We start from the raw sequence: 25087 nt of genomic DNA on the forward strand, positions 1-25087 counted from the left end.
AGGATGGTGAGGTGGCAGAGAAAAAGGAACTAACAAGTATGATGGGTTCAAACCCCAGTCTGGCAATCACAAGGCAAGACATTACCACCAGGCCACCACAATGCTTTAGATCACAAGGATGGTGAGGTGCAGAGAAAAAGGAACAACAGTATGATGGGGTTCGAAACCCCAGTCTGGCAATCACAAGGCAAGGACATTACCACCAGGCCACCACAATGCTTTAGCTCACAAGGATGGTGAGGTGCAGAGAAAAAGGAACAAAAGTATGAGTGGGGTTCGAACCCCAGTCTGGCAATCACAAGGCAAGGACATTACCACCAGGCCACCACAATGCTTTAGCTCACAAGGATGGTGAGGTCGCAGAGACCAAAGGAACTAACAGTATGAGTGGTTCAAACCCCAGTCCGGCAATCACAAGGCAAGGACATTACCACCAGGCCACCACAATGCTTTAGCTCACAAGGATGGTGAGGTTGCAGACCAAAGGAACTAACAAGTATGAGTGGGGTTCGAACCCAGTCCGGCAATCACAAGGCAAGGACATTACCACCAGGCCACCACAATGCTTTAGCTCACAAGGATGGTGAGGTTGCAGAGAAAAAGGAACTAACAAGTATGAGTGGGTTCGAACCCCAGTCTGGCAATCACAAGGCAAGGACATTACCACCAGGCCACCACAATGCTTTAGCTCACAAGGATGGTGAGGTTGCAGAGACCAAAGGAACTAACAAGTATGAGTGGGTTCGAAACCCAGTCTGGCAATCAAAGGCAAGGACATTACCACCAGGCCACCACAATGCTTTAGCTCACAAGGATGGTGAGGTTGCAGAGACCAAAGGAACTAACAAGTATGAGTGGGTTCGAACCCCAGTCTGGCAATCACAAGGCAAGGACATTACCACCAAGGCCACCACAATGCTTTAGCTCACAAGGATGGTGAGGTTGCAGAGAAAAAGGAACTAACAAGTATGAGTGGGGTTCGAACCCCAGTCTGGCAATCACAAGGCAAGGACATTACCACCAGGCCACCACAATGCTTTAGCTCACAAGGATGGTGAGGTTGCAGAGACCAAAGGAACTAACAAGTATGAGTGGGTTCGAACCCCAGTCTGGCAATCACAAGGCAAGGACATTACCACCAGGCCACCACAATGCTTTAGCTCACAAGGATGGTGAGGTTGCAGAGACCAAAGGAACTAACAAGTATGAGTGGGTTCGAACCCAGTCCGGCAATCACAAGGCAAGGACATTACCACCAGGCCACCACAATGCTTTAGCTCACAAGGATGGTGAGTTGCAGAGACCAAAGGAACTAACAAGTATGAGTGGGTTCGAACCCCAGTCTGGCAATCACAAGGCAAGGACATTACCACCAGGCCACCACAATGCTTTAGCTCACAAGGATGGTGAGGTTGCAGAGACCAAAGGAACTAACAAGTATGAGTGGGTTCGAACCCCAGTCTGGCAATCACAAGGCAAGGACATTACCACCAGGACCACAATGCTTTAGCTCACAAGGATGGTGAGGTTGCAGAGACCAAAGGAATTAACAAGTATGAGTGGGTTCGAACCCCAGTCTGGCAATCACAAGGCAAGGACATTACCACCAGGCCACCACAATGCTTTAGCTCACAAGGATGGTGAGGTTGCAGAGACCAAAGGAACTAACAAGTATGAGTGGGTTCGAACCCAGTCTGGCAATCAAAGGCAAGGACATTACCACCAGGCCACCACAATGCTTTAGCTCACAAGGATGGTGAGTTGCAGAGACAAAGGAACTAACAAGTATGAGTGGGTTCGAACCCCAGTCTGGCAATCACAAGGCAAGGACATTACCACCAGGCCACCACAATGCTTTAGCTCACAAGGATGGTGAGGTTGCAGAGACCAAAGGAACTAACAAGTATGAGTGGGTTCAAACCCCAGTCTGGCAATCACAAGGCAAGGACATTACCACCAGTACCACAATGCTTTAGCTCACAAGGATGGTGAGGTTGCAGAGACCAAAGGAACTTAAGTATGAGTGGGTTCGAACCCCAGTCTGGCAATCACAGGCAAGGACATTACCACCAGGCCACCACAATGCTTTAGCTCACAAGGATGGTGAGGTTGCAGAGACAAAGGAACTAACAAGTATGAGTGGGTTCAAACCCCAGTCTGGCAATCACAAGGCAAGGACATTACCACCAGGCCACCACAATGCTTTAGCTCACAAGGATGGTGAGGTTGCAGAGACCAAAGGAACTAACAAGTATGAGTGGGGTTCAAACCCAAGTCTGGCAATCACAAGGCAAGGACATTACTACCAGGCCACCACAATGCTTTAGCTCACAAGGATGGTGAGGTGCAGAGAAAAGGAACTAAAAGTATGAGTGGGTTCAACCCCAGTCTGGCAATCACAAGGCAAGGACATTACCACCAGGCCACCACAATGCTTTAATCACAAGGATGGTGAAGTCGCAGAGAAAAAGGAACTAACAAGTATGAGTGGGTTCAAACCCCAGTCTGGCAATCACAAGGCAAGGACATTACCACCAGGCCACCACAATGCTTTAGCTCACAAGGATGGTGAAGTGCAGAGAAAAAGGAACTAACAAGTATGAGTGGGTTCAAACCCCAGTCTGGCAATCACAAGGCAAGGACATTACCACCAGGCCACCACAATGCTTTAGCTCACAAGGATGGTGAGGTGCAGAGAAAAAGGAACTAACAGTATGAGTGGGTTCAAACCCCAGTCTGGCAATCACAAGGCAAGGACATTACCACCAGGCCACCACAATGCTTTAGCTCACAAGGATGGTGAGGTGCAGAGAAAAGGAACTAACAAGTATGAGTGGGGTTCGAACCCCAGTCTGGCAATCACAAGGCAAGGACATTACCACCAGGCCACCACAATGCTTTAGCTCACAAGGATGGTGAGGTCGCAGAGACAAAGGAACTAACAAGTATGAGTGGGTTCAAACCCCAGTCTGGCAATCACAAGGCAAGGACATTACCACCAGGCCACCACAATGCTTTAGCTCACAAGGATGGTGAGGTTGCAGAGACCAAAGGAACTAACAAGTATGAGTGGGTTCGAAACCCAGTCCGGCAATCACAAGGCAAGGACATTACCACCAGGCCACCACAATGCTTTAGCTCACAAGGATGGTGAGGTTGCAGAGAAAAAGGAACTAACAAGTATGAGTGGGTTCGAACCCCAGTCTGGCAATCACAAGGCAAGGACATTACCACCAGGCCACCACAATGCTTTAGCTCACAAGGATGGTGAGGTTGCAGAGACCAAAGGAACTAACAAGTATGAGTGGGTTCGAACCCAGTCTGGCAATCACAAGGCAAGGACATTACCACCAGGCCACCACAATGCTTTAGCTCACAAGGATGGTGAGGTTGCAGAGACCAAAGGAACTAACAAGTATGAGTGGGTTCGAACCCCAGTCTGGCAATCACAAGGCAAGGACATTACCACCAGGCCACCACAATGCTTTAGCTCACAAGGATGGTGAGGTTGCAGAGACCAAAGGAACTAACAAGTATGAGTGGGTTCGAACCCCAGTCCGGCAATCACAAGGCAAGGACATTACCACCAGGCCACCACAATGCTTTAGCTCACAAGGATGGTGAGGTTGCAGAGAAAAAGGAACTAACAAGTATGAGTGGGGTTCGAACCCCAGTCTGGCAATCACAAGGCAAGGACATTACCACCAGGCCACCACAATGCTTTAGCTCACAAGGATGGTGAGGTTGCAGAGACCAAAGGAACTAACAAGTATGAGTGGGTTCGAACCCCAGTCTGGCAATCACAAGGCAAGGACATTACCACCAGGCCACCACAATGCTTTAGCTCACAAGGATGGTGAGGTTGCAGAGACCAAAGGAACTAACAAGTATGAGTGGGTTCGAACCCCAGTCTGGCAATCACAAGGCAAGGACATTACCACCAGGCCACCACAATGCTTTAGCTCACAAGGATGGTGAGGTTGCAGAGACCAAAGGAACTAACAAGTATGAGTGGGGTTCGAACCCCAGTCCGGCAATCACAAGGCAAGGACATTACCACCAGGCCACCACAATGCTTTAGCTCACAAGGATGGTGAGGTTGCAGAGAAAAAGGAACTAACAAGTATGAGTGGGTTCGAACCCCAGTCTGGCAATCACAAGGCAAGGACATTACCACCAGGCCACCACAATGCTTTAGCTCACAAGGATGGTGAGGTTGCAGAGACCAAAGGAACTAACAAGTATGAGTGGGGTTCGAACCCCAGTCTGGCAATCACAAGGCAAGGACATTACCACCAGGCCACCACAATGCTTTAGCTCACAAGGATGGTGAGGTTGCAGAGACCAAAGGAACTAACAAGTATGAGTGGGGTTCGAACCCAGTCTGGCAATCACAAGGCAAGGACATTACCACCAGGCCACCACAATGCTTTAGCTCACAAGGATGGTGAGGTGCAGAGACCAAAGGAACTAACAAGTATGATGGGTTCGAACCCAGTCTGGCAATCACAAGGCAAGGACATTACCACCAGGCCACCACAATGCTTTAGCTCACAAGGATGGTGAGGTTGCAGAGACCAAAGGAACTAACAAGTATGAGTGGGGTTCGAACCCAGTCTGGCAATCACAAGGCAAGGACATTACCACCAGGCCACCACAATGCTTTAGCTCACAAGGATGGTGAGGTTGCAGAGACCAAAGGAACTAACAAGTATGAGTGGGGTTCGAACCCCAGTCTGGCAATCACAAGGCAAGGACATTACCACCAGGCCACCACAATGCTTTAGCTCACAAGGATGGTGAGGTTGCAGAGACCAAAGGAACTAACAAGTATGAGTGGGGTTCGAACCCCAGTCTGGCAATCACAAGGCAAGGACATTACCACCAGGCCACCACAATGCTTTAGCTCACAAGGATGGTGAGTTGCAGAGACCAAAGGAACTAACAAGTATGAGTGGTGTTCGAACCCCAGTCTGGCAATCACAAGGCAAGGACATTACCACCAGGCCACCACAATGCTTTAGCTCAAAGGATAGTGAGGTTGCAGAGACCAAAGGAACTAACAAGTATGAGTGGGTTCGAACCCCAGTCCGGCAATCACAAGGCAAGGACATTACCCCGGCCACCAAATGCTTTAGCTCACAAGGATATGAGGTTGCAGAGACCAAAGGAACTAACAAGTATGAGTGGGTTCGAACCCCAGTCCGGCAATCACAAGGCAAGGACATTACCACCAGGCCACACAATGCTTTAGCTCACAAGGATATGAGGTTGCAGAGACCAAAGAAACTAACAAGTATGAGTGGTGTTCGAACCCCAGTCCGGCAATCACAAGGCAAGGACATTACCACCAGGCCACCACAATGCTTTAGCTCACAAGGATAGTGAGGTTGCAGAGACCAAAGGAACTAACAAGTATGAGTGGGTTCGAACCCCAGTCTGGCAATCACAAGGCAAGGACATTACCACCAGGCCACCACAATGCTTTAGCTCACAAGGATGGTGAGGTTGCAGAGACCAAAGGAACTAACAAGTATGAGTGGGTTCGAACCCCAGTCCGGCAATCACAAGGCAAGGACATTACCACCAGGCCACCACAATGCTTTAGCTCACAAGGATGGTGAGGTTGCAGAGACCAAAGGAACTAACAAGTATGAGTGGGTTCGAACCCCAGTCCGGCAATCACAAGGCAAGGACATTACCACAGGCCACCAAATGCTTTAGCTCACAAGGATGGTGAGGTTGCAGAGACCAAAGGAACTAACAAGTATGAGTGGGGTTCGAACCCCAGTCCGGCAATCACAAGGCAAGGACATTACCACCAGGCCACCACAATGCTTTAGCTCACAAGGATGGTGAGGTTGCAGAGACCAAAGGAACTAACAAGTATGAGTGGGTTCGAACCCCAGTCCGGCAATCACAAGGCAAGGACATTACCACCAGGCCACCACAATGCTTTAGCTCACAAGGATGGTAGGTTGCAGAGACCAAAGGAACTAACAAGTATGAGTGGGTTCGAACCCCAGTCTGGCAATCACAAGGCAAGGACATTACCACCAGGCCACCACAATGCTTTAGCTCACAAGGATGGTGAGGTTGCAGAGACCAAAGGAACTAACAAGTATGAGTGGGTTCGAACCCAGTCTGGCAATCACAAGGCAAGGACATTACCACCAGGCCACCACAATGCTTTAGCTCACAAGATGGTGAGGTGCAGAGAAAAAGGAACTAACAAGTATGAGTGGGTTCGAACCCCAGTCCGGCAATCACAAGGCAAGGACATTACCACCAGGCACCACAATGCTTTAGCTCACAAGGATGGTGAGGTTGCAGAGAAAAGGAACTAACAAGTATGAGTGGGGTTCAAACCCAGTCTGGCAATCACAAGGCAAGGACATTACCACAGGCCACCACAATGCTTTAGCTCACAAGAATGGTGAGGTGCAGAGAAAAAGGAACTAAAAGTATGAGTGGGGTTCGAAACCCAGTCTGGCAATCACAAGGCAAGGACATTACCACCAGGCCACCACAATGCTTTAGCTCACAAGGATGGTGAGGTGCAGAGAAAAAGGAACTAAAAAGTATGAGTGGGTTCGAACCCCAGTCTGGCAATCACAAGGCAAGGACATTACCACCAGGCCACCACAATGCTTTAGCTCACAAGGATGGTGAGGTGCAGAGAAAAAGGAACTAACAAGTATGAGTGGGGTTCGAACCCAGTCCGGCAATCACAAGGCAAGGACATTACCACCAGGCCACCACAATGCTTTAGCTCACAAGGATGGTGAGGTGCAGAGAAAAAGGAACTAACAAGTATGAGTGGGGTTCGAACCCAAGTCTGGCAATCACAAGGCAAGGACATTACCACCAGGCCACCACAATGCTTTAGCTCACAAGGATGGTGAGGTGCAGAGACCAAAGGAACTAACAAGTATGAGTGGGGTTCGAACCCAGTCTGGCAATCACAAGGCAAGGACATTACCACCAGGCCACCACAATGCTTTAGATCACAAGGATGGTGAGGTGGCAGAGACCAAAGGAACTAACAAGTATGATTGGGGTTCGAACCCCAAGTCTGGCAATCACAAGGCAAGGACATTACTACCAGGCCACCACAATGCTTTAGATCACAAGGATGGTGAGGTGGCAGAGAAAAAGGAACTAACAAGTATGAGTGGGGTTCAAACCCCAGTCTGGCAATCACAAGGCAAGGACATTACTACCAGGCCACCACAATGCTTTAGATCACAAGGATGGTGAGGTGCAGAGAAAAAGGAACTAACAAGTATGATGGGGTTCGAAACCCCAGTCTGGCAATCACAAGGCAAGGACATTACCACCAGGCCACCACAATGCTTTAGCTCACAAGGATGGTGAGGTGCAGAGAAAAAGGAACTAACAAGTATGAGTGGGGTTCGAACCCAGTCTGGCAATCACAAGGCAAGGACATTACCACCAGGCCACCACAATGCTTTAGCTCACAAGGATGGTGAGGTCAGAGACCAAAGGAACTAACAAGTATGAGTGGGTTCAACCCCAGTCTGGCAATCACAAGGCAAGGACATTACCACCAGGCCACCACAATGCTTTAGCTCACAAGGATGGTGAGGTTGCAGGACCAAAGGAACTAACAAGTATGAGTGGGGTTCGAACCCAGTCCGGCAATCACAAGGCAAGGACATTACCACCAGGCCACCACAATGCTTTAGCTCACAAGGATGGTGAGGTTGCAGAGAAAAAGGAACTAACAAGTATGAGTGGGTTCGAACCCAGTCTGGCAATCACAAGGCAAGGACATTACCACCAGGCCACCACAATGCTTTAGCTCACAAGGATGGTGAGGTTGCAGAGACCAAAGGAACTAACAAGTATGAGTGGGTTCGAACCCCAGTCTGGCAATCACAAGGCAAGACATTACCACCAAGGCCACCACAATGCTTTAGCTCACAAGGATGGTGAGGTTGCAGAGAAAAAGGAACTAACAAGTATGAGTGGGGTTCGAACCCCAGTCTGGCAATCACAAGGCAAGGACATTACCACCAAGGCCACCACAATGCTTTAGCTCACAAGGATGGTGAGGTTGCAGAGAAAAGGAACTAACAAGTATGAGTGGGGTTCGAACCCCAGTCTGGCAATCACAAGGCAAGGACATTACCACCAGGCCACCACAATGCTTTAGCTCACAAGGATGGTGAGGTTGCAGAGAAAAGGAACTAACAAGTATGAGTGGGGTTCGAACCCCAGTCCGGCAATCACAAGGCAAGGACATTACCACCAGGCCACCACAATGCTTTAGCTCACAAGGATGGTGAGGTTGCAGAGACCAAAGGAACTAACAAGTATGAGTGGGTTCGAACCCAGTCTGGCAATCACAAGGCAAGGACATTACCACCAGGCCACCACAATGCTTTAGCTCACAAGGATGGTGAGGTTGCAGAGACCAAAGGAACTAACAAGTATGAGTGGGTTCGAACCCCAGTCTGGCAATCACAAGGCAAGGACATTACCACCAGGCCACCACAATGCTTTAGCTCACAAGGATGGTGAGGTTGCAGAGACCAAAGGAACTAACAAGTATGAGTGGGTTCGAACCCCAGTCTGGCAATCACAAGGCAAGGACATTACCACCAGGACCACAATGCTTTAGCTCACAAGGATGGTGAGGTTGCAGAGACCAAAGGAACTAACAAGTATGAGTGGGGTTCGAACCCCAGTCTGGCAATCACAAGGCAAGGACATTACCACAGGCCACCACAATGCTTTAGCTCACAAGGATGGTGAGGTTGCAGGACCAAAGGAACTAACAAGTATGAGTGGGGTTCGAACCCCAGTCGGCAATCAAAGGCAAGGACATTACCACCAGGCCACCACAATGCTTTAGCTCACAAGGATGGTGAGTTGCAGAGACCAAAGGAACTAACAAGTATGAGTGGGTTCGAACCCCAGTCTGGCAATCACAAGGCAAGGTCATTACCACCAGGCCACCACAATGCTTTAGCTCACAAGGATGGTGAGGTTGCAGAGACAAAGGAACTAACAAGTATGAGTGGGTTCGAACCCCAGTCTGGCAATCACAAGGCAAGGACATTACCACCAGGTACCACAATGCTTTAGCTCACAAGGATGGTGAGGTTGCAGAGACCAAAGGAACTAACAAGTATGAGTGGGTTCGAACCCCAGTCCGGCAATCACAGGCAAGGACATTACCACCAGGCCACCACAATGCTTTAGCTCACAAGGATGGTGAGGTTGCAGAGACCAAAGGAATAACAAGTATGAGTGGTGTTCAACCCCAGTCTGGCAATCACAAGGCAAGGACATTACCACCAGGCCACCACAATGCTTTAGCTCACAAGGATGGTGAGGTTGCAGAGACCAAAGGAACTAACAAGTATGAGTGGGTTCAACCCCAGTCTGGCAATCACAAGGCAAGGACATTACCACCAGGCACCACAATGCTTTAGCTCACAAGGATGGTGAGGTTGCAGAGAAAAAGGAATTAACAAGTATGAGCTGGGTTCAACCCCAGTCTGGCAATCACAAGGCAAGGACATTACCACCAGGCACCACAATGCTTTAGTCACAAGGATGGTGAGGTCGCAGAGACAAAGGAACTAACAGTATGAGTGGGTTCAAACCCCAGTCTGGCAATCACAAGGCAAGGACATTACCACCAGGCCACACAATGCTTTAGCTCACAAGGATGGTGAGGTTGCAGAGACCAAAGGAACTAACAAGTATGAGTGGGTTCAAACCCCAGTCTGGCAATCACAAGGCAAGGACATTACCACCAGGCACCACAATGCTTTAGCTCACAAGGATGGTGAGGTTGCAGAGACAAAGGAAACTAACAGTATGAGCTGGGTTCAAACCCCAGTCTGGCAATCACAAGGCAAGGACATTACCACCAGGCACCACAATGCTTTACTCACAAGGATGGTGAGGTTGCAGAGAACAAAGGAATTAACAAGTATGAGCTGGGTTCAAACCCAGTCTGGCAATCACCAGGCAAGGACATTACCACCAGTACACCACAATGCTTTAACTCACAAGGATGGTGAGGTTGCAGAGAACAAAGGAATTAACAGTATGAGCTGGGTTCAAACCCCAGTCTGGCAATCACAAGGCAAGGACATTACCACCAGGCCACAATGCTTTAACTCACAAGGATGGTGAGGTTGCAGAGACCAAAGGAACTAACAAGTATGAGTGGGTTCAAACCCCAGTCTGGCAATCACAAGGCAAGGACATTACCACCAGTACACCACAATGCTTTAGCTCACAAGGATGGTGAGGTTGCAGAGAACAAAGGAACTAACAAGTATGAGCTGGGTTCAAACCCCAGTCTGGCAATCACAAGGCAAGGACATTACCACCAGTACCACCACAATGCTTTAGCTCACAAGGATGGTGAGGTTGCAGAGACAAAGGAACTTAACAGTATGAGTGGGTTCAAACCCAGTCTGGCAATCACAAGGCAAGGACATTACCACCAGGCCACCACAATGCTTTAACTCACAAGGATGGTGAGGTTGCAGAGACAAAGGAACTAACAAGTATGAGCTGGGTTCAACCCCAGTCGGCAATCACCAAGGCAAGGACATTACCACCAGGCACCACAATGCTTTAGCTCAAAAGGATGGTGAGGTTGCAGAGACCAAAGGAACTAACAAATATGAGTGGGTTCAAACCCCAGTCTGGCAATCACAAGGCAAGGACATTACCACCAGGCACCACAATGCTTTAGCTCACAAGGATGGTGAAGTCGCAGAGAAAAAGGAATAACAGTATGAGCTGGGTTCAAACCCCAGTCTGGCAATCACAAGGCAAGGACATTACCACCAGTACACCACAATGCTTTAACTCACAAGGATGGTGAAGGTTGCAGAGACAAAGGAACTTAACAGTATGAGCTGGGTTCAAACCCAGTCTGGCAATCACAAGGCAAGGACATTACCACCAGTACCACCACAATGCTTTAATCACAAGGATGGTGAAGGTGCAGAGAAAAGGAATTAAAGTATGAGCTGGGTTCAAACCCAGTCTGGCAATCACAAGGCAAGGACATTACCACCAGGCACCACAATGCTTTAGCTCACAAGATGGTGAGGTGCAGAGAAAAAGGAACTAAAAGTATGAGTGGGTTCAAACCCCAGTCTGGCAATCACCAAGGCAAGGACATTACCACCAGGCCACCACAATGCTTTAATCACAAGGATGGTGAAGGTGCAGAGAAAAAGGAATTAACAAGTATGAGCTGGGTTCAAACCAAGTCTGGCAATCACAAGGCAAGGACATTACCACCAGGCACCACAATGCTTTAGCTCACAAGGATGGTGAGGTGCAGAGAAAAAGGAACAAAGTATGAGCTGGGTTCAACCCCAGTCTGGCAATCACAAGGCAAGGACATTACCACCAGGCCACCACAATGCTTTAGCTCACAAGGATGGTGAGGTCCAGAGACAAAGGAACTAACAGTATGAGCTGGGTTCAAACCCAGTCTGGCAATCAAGAGGCAAGGACATTACCACCAGTACACCACAATGCTTTAATCACAAGGATGGTGAGTGCAGAGAACAAAGGAATTAACAGTATGAGCTGGGTTCGAAACCCAGTCTGGCAATCACAAGGCAAGGACATTACCACCAGGCCACCACAATGCTTTAATCACAAGGATGGTGAAGGTGCAGAGAAAAAGGAACTAACAAGTATGAGCTGGGTTCAAACCCCAGTCTGGCAATCACAAGGCAAGGACATTACCACCAGGCCACCACAATGCTTTAATCACAAGGATGGTGAGGTGCAGAGAAAAAGGAATTAAAGTATGATTGGGGTTCAAACCAAGTCTGGCAATCACAAGGCAAGGACATTACCACCAGGCACCACAATGCTTTAGCTCACAAGGATGGTGAGGTCGCAGAGAAAAAGGAACAAAAGTATGAGCTGGGGTTCAAACCCCAGTCTGGCAATCACAAGGCAAGGACATTACCACCAGGCCACCACAATGCTTTAGCTCACAAGGATGGTGAGGTCGCAGAGACAAAGGAACTAACAGTATGAGTGGTTCAAACCCCAGTCTGGCAATCACAAGGCAAGGACATTACCACCAAGGCCACCACAATGCTTTAGCTCACAAGGATGGTGAGGTTGCAGACAAAGGAACTAACAAGTATGAGTGGGTTCAAACCCAGTCTGGCAATCACAAGGCAAGGACATTACCACCAGGCCACCACAATGCTTTAGCTCACAAGGATGGTGAAGGTCGCAGAGAAAAAGGAACTAACAAGTATGAGCTGGGTTCGAACCCCAGTCTGGCAATCACAAGGCAAGGACATTACCACCAGGCCACCACAATGCTTTAGCTCACAAGGATGGTGAGGTTGCAGAGACAAAGGAACTAACAGTATGAGTGGGTTCGAACCCCAGTCTGGCAATCACAAGGCAAGGACATTACCACCAGGCCACCACAATGCTTTAGCTCACAAGGATGGTGAGGTTGCAGAGAAAAGGAACTAACAAGTATGAGTGGGTTCGAACCCCAGTCTGGCAATCACAAGGCAAGGACATTACCACCAAGGCACCACAATGCTTTAGCTCACAAGGATGGTGAGGTTGCAGAGAAAAAGGAACTAACAAGTATGAGTGGGTTCGAAACCCCAGTCTGGCAATCACAAGGCAAGGAATTACCACCAGGCCACCACAATGCTTTAGCTCACAAGGATGGTGAGGTTGCAGAGAAAAAGGAACTAACAAGTATGAGTGGGGTTCGAACCCCAGTCCGGCAATCACAAGGCAAGGACATTACCACCAGGCCACCACAATGCTTTAGCTCACAAGGATGGTGAGGTTGCAGAGACCAAAGGAACTAAAAGTATGAGTGGGTTCGAACCCCAGTCCGGCAATCACAAGGCAAGGACATTACCACCAGGCCACCACAATGCTTTAGCTCACAAGGATGGTGAGGTTGCAGAGACCAAAGGAACTAAAAGTATGAGTGGGTTCGAACCCCAGTCAGGCAATCACAAGGCAAGGACATTACCACCAGGCCACCACAATGCTTTAGCTCACAAGGATGGTGAGGTTGCAGAGACCAAAGGAACTAACAAGTATGAGTGGGTTCGAACCCCAGTCTGGCAATCACAAGGCAAGGACATTACCACCAGGCACCACAATGCTTTAGCTCACAAGGATGGTGAGGTTGCAGAGACCAAAGGAATTAACAAGTATGAGTGGGGTTCGAACCCGTCTGGCAATCACAAGGCAAGGACATTACCACCAGGCCACCACAATGCTTTAGCTCACAAGGATGGTGAGGTTGCAGAGACAAAGGAACTAACAAGTATGAGTGGGTTCGAAACCCCAGTCTGGCAATCACAGGCAAGGACATTACCACCAGGACCACAATGCTTTAGCTCACAAGGATGGTGAGGTTGCAGAGACCAAAGGAACTAACAAGTATGAGTGGGTTCGAACCCCAGTCTGGCAATCACAAGGCAAGGACATTACCACCAGGCCACCACAATGCTTTAGCTCACAAGGATTGAGGTTGCAGAGACCAAAGGAACTAACAAGTATGAGTGGGGTTCGAAACCCAGTCTGGCAATCACAAGGCAAGGACATTACCACCAGGCACCACAATGCTTTAGCTCACAAGGATGGTGAGGTTGCAGAGACCAAAGGAACTAAAAGTATGAGTGGGTTCGAACCCCAGTCTGGCAATCACAAGGCAAGGACATTACCACCAGGCCACCACAATGCTTTAGCTCACAAGGATGGTGAGGTTGCAGAGACCAAAGGAACTAACAAGTATGAGTGGGTTCGAACCCAGTCCGGCAATCACAAGGCAAGGACATTACCACCAGGCACACAATGCTTTAGCTCACAAGGATGGTGAGGTTGCAGAGACCAAAGGAACTAACAAGTATGAGTGGGGTTCGAACCCCAGTCTGGCAATCACAAGGCAAGGACATTACCACCAGGCCACCACAATGCTTTAGCTCACAAGGATGGTGAGGTTGCAGAGACCAAAGGAATAACAGTATGAGTGGGTTCGAACCCCAGTCCTGGCAATCACAAGGCAAGGACATTACCACCAGGCCACCACAATGCTTTAGCTCACAAGGATGGTGAGGTCAGAGACCAAAGGAACTAACAAGTATGAGTGGGTTCAAACCCCAGTCTGGCAATCACAAGGCAAGGACATTACCACCAGGCCACCACAATGCTTTAGCTCACAAGGATGGTGAGGTTGCAGAGACCAAAGGAACTAACAAGTATGAGTGGGGTTCAAACCCCAGTCTGGCAATCACAAGGCAAGGACATTACCACCAGGCCACCACAATGCTTTAGCTCACAAGGATGGTGAGGTTGCAGAGACCAAAGGAACTAACAAGTATGAGTGGGTTCGAACCCCAGTCTGGCAATCACAAGGCAAGGACATTACCACCAGGCACCACAATGCTTTAGCTCACAAGGATGGTGAGGTTGCAGAGACCAAAGGAACTAACAAGTATGAGTGGGGTTCGAACCCCAGTCTGGCAATCACAGGCAAGGACATTACCACCAGGCACCACAATGCTTTAGCTCACAAGGATGGTGAGGTTGCAGAGACCAAAGGAACTAACAAGTATGAGCTGGGTTCAAACCCAGTCTGGCAATCACAAGGCAAGGACATTACCACCAGGCACCACAATGCTTTAGCTCACAAGGATGGTGAGTCAGAGACCAAAGGAACTAACAAGTATGAGTGGGTTCAAACCCAGTCTGGCAATCACAAGGCAAGGACATTACCACCAGGCACCACAATGCTTTAGCTCACAAGGATGGTGAGGTTGCAGAGAACAAAGGAACTAACAAGTATGAGCTGGGTTCAAACCCCAGTCTGGCAATCACCAGGCAAGGACATTACCACCAGGCCACCACAATGCTTTAGCTCACAAGGATGGTGAGGTTGCAGAGACCAAAGGAACTAACAGTATGAGTGGGTTCGAACCCAGTCTGGCAATCACAAGGCAAGGACATTACCACCAGGCCACCACAATGCTTTAGCTCACAAGGATGGTGAGGTTGCAGAGACAAAGGAACTAACAAGTATGAGTGGGTTCAAACCCCAGTCTGGCAATCACAAGGCAAGGACATTACCACCAGGCCACCACAATGCTTTAGCTCACAAGGATGGTGAGGTCAGAGACCAAAGGAACTAACAAGAGTATGAGTGGGTTCGAACCCCAGTCTGGCAATCACAAGGCAAGGACATTACCACCAGGCCACCACAATGCTTTAGCTCACAAGGATGGTGAGGTCGCAGAGAAAAAGGAACTAACAGTATGAGTGGGTTCAAACCCCAGTCTGGCAATCACAAGGCAAGGACATTACCACCAGGCACCACAATGCTTTAGCTCACAAGGATGGTGAGTTGCAGAGACCAAAGGAACTAACAGTATGAGTGGGTTCAAACCCCAGTCTGGCAATCACAAGGCAAGGACATTACCACCACACCACAATGCTTTAGCTCACAAGGATGGTGAGTCGCAGAGAACAAAGGAATAATGAGTATGAGTGGGTTCGAACCCAGTCTGGCAATCACAAGGCAAGGACATTACCACCAGGCACCACAATGCTTTAGCTCACAAGGATGGTGAGTCAGAGAACAAAGGAACTAACAAGTATGAGTGGGTTCAACCCCAGTCTGGCAATCACAAGGCAAGGACATTACCACCAGGCACCACAATGCTTTAACTCACAAGGATGGTGAGTCAGAGAACAAAGGAACTTAACAAGTATGAGCTGGGGTTCGAAACCCCAGTCTGGCAATCACAAGGCAAGGACATTACCACCAGGCCACCACAATGCTTTAGCTCACAAGGATGGTGAGGTCGCAGAGAACAAAGGAATTAACAGTATGAGTGGGTTCAAACCCCAGTCTGGCAATCACAAGGCAAGGACATTACCACCAGGCCACCACAATGCTTAGCTCACAAGGATGGTGAGTCGCAGAGAACAAAGGAACTAACAGTATGAGCTGGGTTCAAACCCAGTCTGGCAATCACAGGCAAGGACATTACCACCAGTACCACCACAATGCTTTAGCTCACAAGGATGGTGAGTCGCAGAGAACAAAGGAATAACAAGTATGAGCTGGGTTCAACCCAGTCTGGCAATCACAAGGCAAGGACATTACCACCAGTACACCACAATGCTTTAACTCACAAGGATGGTGAGTCAGAGAACAAAGGAACTAACAGTATGAGTGGGTTCAAACCCCAGTCTGGCAATCACAAGGCAAGGACATTACCACCAGTACACCACAATGCTTTAACTCACAAGGATGGTGAGGTCGCAGAGAACAAAGGAATTAACAGTATGAGCTGGGGTTCAAACCAGTCTGGCAATCACAAGGCAAGGACATTACCACCAGGCCACCACAATGCTTTAGCTCACAAGGATGGTGAGGTCGCAGAGAACAAAGGAATAACAGTATGAGCTGGGTTCAAACCCCAGTCTGGCAATCACAAGGCAAGGACATTACCACCAGGCCACCACAATGCTTTAGCTCACAAGGATGGTGAGGTCAGAGACAAAGGAACTAACAAGTATGAGCGGTTCAAACCCCAGTCTGGCAATCACAAGGCAAGGACATTACCACCAGGCCACCACAATGCTTTAGCTCAAAAGGATGGTGAGGCGTAGAGACCAAAGGAAAAAGAGTATGAGTGGGTTCAAACCCCAGTCTGGCAATCACAAGGCAAGGACATTACCACCAGTACCACAATGCTTTAGCTCACAAGGATGGTGAGGTCGCAGAGAAAAAGGAACTAACAGTATGAGCTGGGTTCAAACCCCAGTCTGGCAATCACAAGGCAAGGACATTACCACCAGGCCACCACAATGCTTTAGCTCACAAGGATGGTGAGTCAGAGACCAAAGGAATAACAGTATGAGTGGGTTCAAACCCCAGTCTGGCAATCACAAGGCAAGGACATTACCACCAGGACACCACAATGCTTTAGCTCACAAGGATGGTGAGGTCGCAGAGAAAACAAAAGAATGAGTATGAGCTGGGTTCAAACCCAGTCTGGCAATCACCAGGCAAGGACATTACCACCAGGCACCACAATGCTTTAGCTCACAAGGATGGTGAGGTCAGAGAACAAAGGAACTAACAGTATGAGCTGGGGTTCAAACCCCAGTCTGGCAATCAAAGGCAAGGACATTACCACCAGGCCACCACAATGCTTTAGCTCACAAGGATGGTGAGGTTGCAGAGAAACAAAGGAACTAACAGTATGAGTGGGTTCGAACCCCAGTCTGGCAATCACAAGGCAAGGACATTACCACCAGTACACCACAATGCTTTAGCTCACAAGGATGGTGAGGTCAGAGACAAAGGAACTAATGAGTATGAGTGGGTTCGAACCCCAGTCTGGCAATCACAGGCAAGGACATTACCACCAGGCCACCACAATGCTTTAGCTCACAAGGATGGTGAGTCGCAGAGAACAAAGGAACTAACAGTATGAGTGGGTTCGAACCCAGTCTGGCAATCACAAGGCAAGGACATTACCACCAGGCCACCACAATGCTTTAGCTCACAAGGATGGTGAGGTCGCAGAGAACAAAGGAATTAATGAGTATGAGCTGGGTTCAAACCCAGTCTGGCAATCACAAGGCAAGGACATTACCACCAGTACACCACAATGCTTTAACTCACAAGGATGGTGAGTCAGAGAACAAAGGAATTAACAGTATGAGCTGGGTTCAAACCCCAGTCTGGCAATCATAAGGCAAGTACATTACCACCAGTAACCACAATGCTTTAACTCACAAGGATGGTGAAGTCAGAGAACAAAGGAATTAACAGTATGAGCTGGGTTCAAACCCCAGTCTGGCAATCACAGGCAAGGACATTACCACCAGGACACACACAATGCTTTAGCTCACAAGGATGGTGAGTCGCAGAGAAAAAGGAATTAATGAGTATGAGCTGGGTTCAAACCCAGTCTGGCAATCACCAGGCAAGGACGTTACCACCAGTACACCACAATGCTTTAGCTCACAAGGATGGTGAGGTTGCAGAGACAAAGGAACTAAAGTATGAGTGGGTTCAAACCCCAGTCTGGCAATCACAAGGCAAGGACATTACCACCAGGCACCACAATGCTTTAGCTCACAAGGATGGTGAGGTTGCAGAGACAAAGGAACTAACAAGTATGAGTGGGTTCAACCCCAGTCTGGCAATCACAAGGCAAGGACATTACCACCAGGCCACCACAATGCTTTAGCTCACAAGGATGGTGAGGTTGCAGAGACCAAAGGAACTAACAAGTATGAGTGGGTTCAAACCCAGTCTGGCAATCACAAGGCAAGACATTACCACCAGGCACCACAATGCTTTAGCTCACAAGGATGGTGAGGTTGCAGAGACAAAGGAATAACAAGTATGAGTGGGTTCGAAACCCAGTCCGGCAATCACAAGGCAAGGACATTACCACCAGGCCCCACAATGCTTTAGCTCACAAGGATGGTGAGGTTGCAGAGACCAAAGGAACTAACAAGTATGAGGGGTTCAAACCCAGTCTGGCAATCACAAGGCAAGGACATTACCACCAGTACCACCACAATGCTTTAGCTCACAAGGATGGTGAGGTTGCAGAGACAAAGGAACTTAACAGTATGAGTGGGGTTCAAACCCCAGTCTGGCAATCACAAGGCAAGGACATTACCACCAGGCCACCACAATGCTTTAGCTCACAAGGATGGTGAAGGTGCAGAGAAAAGGAACTAACAAGTATGAGTGGGGTTCAAACCCCAGTCTGGCAATCACAAGGCAAGGACATTACCACCAGGCCACCACAATGCTTTAGCTCACAAGGATGGTGAGGTTGCAGAGAAAAAGGAACTAACAAGTATGAGTGGGGTTCGAAACCCCAGTCTGGCAATCACAAGGCAAGGACATTACCACCAGGCACCACAATGCTTTAGCTCACAAGGATGGTGAGGTGCAGAGACAAAGGAACTAACAAGTATGAGCTGGGTTCGAACCCAGTCTGGCAATCACAAGGCAAGGACATTACCACCAGGCCACCACAATGCTTTAGCTCACAAGGATGGTGAGGTTGCAGAGACAAAGGAACTAACAAGTATGAGTGGGTTCAAACCCAGTCTGGCAATCACAAGGCAAGGACATTACCACCAGGCCACCACAATGCTTTAGCTCACAAGGATGGTGAGGTTGCAGAGAAAAAGGAACTAACAAGTATGAGTGGGTTCGAAACCCAGTCTGGCAATCACAAGGCAAGGACATTACCACCAGGCCACCACAATGCTTTAGATCACAAGGATGGTGAGGTGCAGAGACAAAGGAACTAACAAGTATGAGTGGGTTCGAAACCCCAGTCTGGCAATCACAAGGCAAGGTCATTACCACCAGTACCACAATGCTTTAGCTCACAAGGATGGTGAGGTTGCAGAGACCAAAGGAACTAACAAGTATGAGTGGGTTCGAACCCAGTCTGGCAATCACAAGGCAAGGACATTACCACCAGGCCACCACAATGCTTTAGCTCACAAGGATGGTGAGGTTGCAGAGACCAAAGGAACTAACAAGTATGAGTGGGTTCAAACCCCAGTCTGGCAATCACAGGCAAGGAATTACCACCAGGCCACCACAATGCTTTAGCTCACAAGGATGGTGAGGTTGCAGAGAACCAAAGGAACTAACAAGTATGAGTGGGTTCGAACCCCAGTCTGGCAATCACAAGGCAAGGACATTACCACCAGGCCACCACAATGCTTTAGCTCACAAGGATGGTGAGGTTGCAGAGAAAAAGGAACTAACAAGTATGAGTGGGGTTCGAACCCCAGTCTGGCAATCACAAGGCAAGGACATTACCACCAGGCCACCACAATGCTTTAGCTCACAAGGATGGTGAGGTTGCAGAGACCAAAGGAACTAACAAGTATGAGTGGGTTCGAACCCCAGTCTGGCAATCACAAGGCAAGGACATTACCACCAAGGCCACCACAATGCTTTAGCTCACAAGGATGGTGAGGTTGCAGGACCAAAGGAACTAACAAGTATGAGTGGGTTCGAACCCAGTCCGGCAATCAAAGGCAAGGACATTACCACCAGGCCACCACAATGCTTTAGCTCACAAGATGGTGAGTTGCAGAGACAAAGGAACTAACAAGTATGAGTGGGTTCAACCCCAGTCTGGCAATCACAAGGCAAGGACATTACCACCAGGCCACCACAATGCTTTAGCTCACAAGGATGGTGAGGTTGCAGAGAAAAGGAACTAACAAGTATGAGTGGGTTCGAACCCCAGTCTGGCAATCACAAGGCAAGGACATTACCACCAGGTACCACAATGCTTAGCTCACAAGGATGGTGAGGTTGCAGAGACCAAAGGAACTAACAAGTATGAGTGGGGTTCAAACCCAGTCCGGCAATCACAAGGCAAGGACATTACCACCAGGCCACCACAATGCTTTAGCTCACAAGGATGGTGAGGTTGCAGAGAAAAAGGAACTAACAAGTATGAGTGGGTTCGAATCCCAGTCCGGCAATCACAAGGCAAGGACATTACCACCAGGCCACCACAATGCTTTAGCTCACAAGGATGGTGAGGTTGCAGAGAAAAAGGAACTAACAAGTATGAGTGGGTTCGAACCCAGTCAGGCAATCACAAGGCAAGGACATTACCACCAGGCCACCACAATGCTTTAGCTCACAAGGATGGTGAGGTTGCAGAGACCAAAGGAACTAACAAGTATGAGTGGGTTCAACCCCAGTCCGGCAATCACAAGGCAAGGACATTACCACCAGGCCACCACAATGCTTTAGCTCACAAGGATGGTGAGGTTGCAGAGACCAAAGGAACTAACAAGTATGAGTGGGTTCGAACCCCAGTCTGGCAATCACAAGGCAAGGACATTACCACCAGGACCACAATGCTTTAGCTCACAAGGATGGTGAGGTTGCAGAGACAAAGGAACTAACAAGTATGAGTGGGTTCAAACCCCAGTCTGGCAATCACAAGGCAAGGACATTACCACCAGGCCACCACAATGCTTTAGCTCACAAGGATGGTGAGGTTGCAGAGACCAAAGGAACTAACAAGTATGAGTGGGTTCGAACCCCAGTCTGGCAATCACAAGGCAAGGACATTACCACCAGGCCACCACAATGCTTTAGCTCACAAGGATGGTGAGGTTGCAGAGACCAAAGGAACTAACAAGTATGAGTGGGTTCGAACCCCAGTCTGGCAATCACAAGGCAAGGACATTACCACCAGTGCCACCAAATGCTTTAGTCACAAGGATGGTGAGGTTGCAGAGACCAAAGGAACTAACAAGTATGAGCGGGTTCAAACCCCAGTCTGGCAATCACCAGGCAAGGACATTACCACCAGGCCACACAATGCTTTAGCTCACAAAGGATATGAGGTTGCAGAGACCAAAGGAACTAACAAGTATGAGTGGGTTCAAACCCCAGTCCGGCAATCACAAGGCAAGGACATTACCACCAGGCCACCACAATGCTTTAGCTCACAAGGATGGTGAGGTTGCAGAGACCAAAGGAACTAACAAGTATGAGCGGGTTCAAACCCCAGTCTGGCAATCACCAGGCAAGGACATTACCACCAGGCCACCACAATGCTTTAGCTCACAAGGATGGTGAGGTTGCAGAGACCAAAGGAACTAACAAGTATGAGTGGGTTCGAACCCCAGTCTGGCAATCACAAGGCAAGGACATTACCACCAGGCCACCACAATGCTTTAGCTCACAAGGATGGTGAGGTTAGAGACCAAAGGAACTAACAAGTATGAGTGGGTTCGAACCCCAGTCTGGCAATCACAAGGCAAGGACATTACCACCAGGCCACCACAATGCTTTAGCTCACAAGAATGGTGAGGTTGCAGAGAAAAAGGAACTAACAAGTATGAGTGGGGTTCGAACCCCAGTCTGGCAATCACAAGGCAAGGACATTACCACCAGGCCACCACAATGCTTTAGCTCACAAGGATGGTGAGGTTGCAGAGAAAAAGGAACTAACAAGTATGAGTGGGGTTCGAACCCCAGTCTGGCAATCACAAGGCAAGGACATTACCACCAGGCCACCACAATGCTTTAGCTCACAAGGATGGTGAGGTTGCAGAGACCAAAGGAACTAACAAGTATGAGTGGGGTTCGAACCCCAGTCTGGCAATCACAAGGCAAGGACATTACCACCAGGCCACCACAATGCTTTAGCTCACAAGGATGGTGAGGTCGCAGAGACCAAAGGAACTAACAAGTATGAGTGGGTTCGAACCCAGTCTGGCAATCACAAGGCAAGGACATTACCACCAGGCCACCACAATGCTTTAGATCACAAGGATGGTGAGGTGCAGAGACCAAAGGAACTAACAAGTATGAGTTGGGGTTCGAACCCAGTCTGGCAATCACAAGGCAAGGACATTACCACCAGGCACCACAATGCTTTAGCTCACAAGGATGGTGAGGTTGCAGAGAAAAAGGAACAACAAGTATGATGGGGTTCGAAACCAAGTCTGGCAATCACAAGGCAAGGACATTACCACCAGGCCACCACAATGCTTTAGCTCACAAGAATGGTGAGGTGCAGAGAAAAAGGAACAAAAAGTATGAGTGGGTTCGAACCCCAGTCTGGCAATCACAGGCAAGGACATTACCACCAGGCCACCACAATGCTTTAGCTCACAAGGATGGTGAGGTCGCAGAGACCAAAGGAACTAACAAGTATGAGTGGGTTCGAACCCCAGTCTGGCAATCACAAGGCAAGGACATTACCACCAGGCCACCACAATGCTTTAGCTCAACAAGGATGGTGAGGTTGCAGAGACCAAAGGAACTAACAAGTATGAGTGGGGTTCGAACCCAGTCCGGCAATCACAAGGCAAGGACATTACCACCAGGCCACCACAATGCTTTAGCTCACAAGAATGGTGAGGTTGCAGAGAAAAGGAACTAACAAGTATGAGTGGGTTCGAACCCCAGTCCGGCAATCACAAGGCAAGGACATTACCACCAGGCCACCACAATGCTTTAGCTCACAAGGATGGTGAGGTTGCAGAGACCAAAGGAACTAACAAGTATGAGTGGGGTTCGAACCCAAGTCTGGCAATCACAAGGCAAGGACATTACCACCAGGCCACCACAATGCTTTAGCTCACAAGGATGGTGAGGTTGCAGAGACCAAAGGAACTAACATGTATGAGTGGGTTCGAACCCAGTCTGGCAATCACAAGGCAAGGACATTACCACCAGGCCACCACAATGCTTTAGCTCACAAGAATGGTGAGGTTGCAGAGAAAAAGGAACTAACAAGTATGAGTGGGGTTCGAACCCCAGTCTGGCAATCAAAAGGCAAGGACATTACCACCAGGCCACCACAATGCTTTAGCTCACAAGGATGGTGAGGTTGCAGAGAAAAAGGAACTAACAAGTATGATGGGGTTCGAAACCCCAGTCCGGCAATCACAAGGCAAGGACATTACCACCAGGCCACCACAATGCTTTAGCTCACAAGGATGGTGAGGTTGCAGAGACCAAAGGAACTAAAAGTATGAGTGGGGTTCGAACCCCAGTCTGGCAATCACAAGGCAAGGACATTACCACCAGGCCACCACAATGCTTTAGCTCACAAGGATGGTGAGTTGCAGAGACCAAAGGAACTAACAAGTATGAGTGGGTTCAACCCCAGTCTGGCAATCACAAGGCAAGGACATTACCACCAGGCCACCACAATGCTTTAGCTCACAAGGTGGTGAGGTTGCAGAGACCAAAGGAACTAACAAGTATGAGTGGGGTTCGAACCCAGTCCAATCACAAGGCAAGGACATTACCACCAGGCCACCACAATGCTTTAGCTCACAAGGATGGTGAGGTTGCAGAGAAAGGAACTAACAAGTATGAGTGGGGTTCGAACCCAGTCTGGCAATCACAAGGCAAGGACATTACCACCAGGCCACCACAATGCTTTAGCTCACAAGGATGGTGAGGTTGCAGAGAAAAAGGAACTAACAAGTATGAGTGGGGTTCGAACCCCAGTCTGGCAATCAAAGGCAAGGATATTACCACCAAGGCCACCACAATGCTTTAGCTCACAAGGATGGTGAGGTTGCAGAGAAAAAGGAACTAACAAGTATGAGTGGGGTTCGAACCCCAGTCTGGCAATCACAAGGCAAGGACATTACCACCAGGCCACCACAATGCTTTAGCTCACAAGGATGGTGAGGTTGCAGACCAAAGGAACTAACAAGTATGAGTGGGGTTCGAACCCCAGTCTGGCAATCACAAGGCAAGGACATTACCACCAGGCCACCACAATGCTTTAGCTCACAAGGATGGTGAGGTTGCAGAGAAAAGGAACTAACAAGTATGAGTGGGGTTCGAACCCCAGTCCGGCAATCACAAGGCAAGGACATTACCACCAGGCCACCACAATGCTTTAGCTCACAAGGATGGTGAGGTTGCAGACCAAAGGAACTAACAAGTATGAGTGGGGTTCGAACCCAAGTCTGGCAATCACAAGGCAAGGACATTACCACCAGGCCACCACAATGCTTTAGCTCACAAGGATGGTGAGGTTGCAGAGAAAAAGGAACTAACAAGTATGAGTGGGTTCGAACCCCAGTCTGGCAATCAAAGGCAAGGATATTACCACCAAGGCCACCACAATGCTTTAGCTCACAAGGATGGTGAGGTTGCAGAGAAAAAGGAACTAACAAGTATGAGTGGGGTTCGAACCCCAGTCAGGCAATCAAAGGCAAGGCATACATTACCACCAAGGCCACCACAATGCTTTAGCTCACAAGGATGGTGAGGTTGCAGAGACCAAAGGAACTAACAAGTATGAGTGGGGTTCGAACCCCAGTCGGCAATCACAAGGCAAGGACATTACCACAAGGCCACCATAATGCTTTAGCTCACAAGGATGGTGAGGTTGCAGGGACCAAAGGAACTAACAAGTATGAGTGGGGCTCGAATCCCAGTCTGGCAATCAAAAGGCGAGGACATTACCACCAGGCCACCACAATGCTTCAGCTCACAAGAATGGTGTTG

Source organism: Palaemon carinicauda, chromosome 1 (genome assembly GCF_036898095.1).
Source record: "Palaemon carinicauda isolate YSFRI2023 chromosome 1, ASM3689809v2, whole genome shotgun sequence".
NCBI classification, from domain to species: domain Eukaryota; kingdom Metazoa; phylum Arthropoda; class Malacostraca; order Decapoda; family Palaemonidae; genus Palaemon; species Palaemon carinicauda.